Below are 1,642 nucleotides of genomic sequence, written 5' to 3'. Positions count from 1 at the left end.
GGGCCACGTGTTGACACTGAGGCCATCCTGTTGCCTGATCTGGGGCCCCGAAGGGCAGCTGATGTCCCTGTTCGGTTGTGGACTCGTGAACAGAGAGCTTTGGAGCAGGAGGTTTTCACATGAGCTTTCTCTCTGGTTGAGGAACATCCCCTTCTAGAAAGTGCGATATGTGCCCCCTTTCACCCTGGAAATGATCATCCACTAATCTCCTCTGCCTCCCTTAGTCAGGCAGGAATCGGGGTGAATCAGGACAGGTTCCTCCCCGACCCGGCCTCTGACCTCCCCACTCCAGGGTAATGGTGGACGATTCCAGATGTTTAAGACCAAGTGTGGGAGGTGAGTGTACCCTCTGTGTTCTGAATCCCTCCCAGTCTAGTCGCTGCCGGGCTGCCTCTGAGGTCTCTCCCCCGGCCCTCCCTTCCTCAAGCCACGGCCACTGCCTGGGCCTCAGGTTCCCAGGGGGGTGGCTGCGCCAGCCTCTTCCATAGTCTCTCTGTCCAGGTTCTCTGTAAAGTCCCCTCCCATCCCCAGGTCCCTCGGTCTCCATCACAGCACTGCGCCTTTTCTCCAGCATGTGGAGCACAGCTCAGAGTCATCTCATTTAATGCCTTCTCCTTCCACTGGACTGGAGGTTCCAGAAGCTCAAAGACCTCGGTGTGTCTGGTTCATCAGGGTCCTCTGTGCAGCGTGATGTGTGTCACGCAGCACAAATTCAAGAAATACCTGCCGAATATTTGTTGAATAAAAGGAAGGATAAATGTATGGATGGGAGAAGGAGCGGGTGGAGGAAAGGTTGAAAGGCGGGTGGGAGGGTGGATGATGGAAGTATATGGAAGGATGGATGGAGAGATGGAAGAATGACTGGGTGCATCAACCGACGGATGGATTGATAGGTGGATGGGTGGATGTTTCAATGGATAAATGGATGGCTGAATAAATGGATGGATGGATGGATAGATGAATGGATGGATGGATGGATGGATGGATGGGTGGATGGATGGATAACTGGATGGGTGGATGAGTGGTTGGATGGATGGATGGATGGATGGATGGAAGAATGGGTGTCTGGATAAATGGATGGATGAATACATGGATGGATGGATGGATGGATGGATGGACAGATGGATGGATGGATGGATGGAAGAACGGGTGGCTGGATAACTGGATGGGTGGATGAGTGGTTGGATAGATGGATAGATGGATGGGTGGATGGATGGATGGATGGATGAATGGATGGATGAATACATGGATGGATGGATGGATGGATAGATGGATGGGTGGATGGATGGATGAAAGAACGGGTGGCTGGATAAATGGATGGGTAGATGGCTGGATAACTGGATGGGTGGATGAGTGGTTGGATAGATGGATAGATGGATGGATAGGTGGATGGATGGATGGATGGATGGATGGATGGATGGACGGATGGATGGATGGATGGATGGAAGGAAGGAAGGAAGGAAGAATGGGTGTCTGGACAAATGGATGGGTGGACGAATGGATGGGTGGATGGATGAGGGGGTACCTACATGAAACTTTGGACAGAAGGGTGGATAGATGGATGAAAGGCTGAAGGGATGGATAGATGGAGAAAAAAAGAAGCCAACTTTTCCACAAGGAACTTCTTTTGTGGACACTCTGC

This window comes from Crocuta crocuta, unplaced genomic scaffold (assembly GCF_008692635.1).
Source record: "Crocuta crocuta isolate KB4526 unplaced genomic scaffold, BGI_CrCroc_1.0 scaffold334, whole genome shotgun sequence".
Lineage (NCBI taxonomy): Eukaryota > Metazoa > Chordata > Mammalia > Carnivora > Hyaenidae > Crocuta > Crocuta crocuta.
This window is presented reverse-complemented; position numbering follows the sequence as displayed.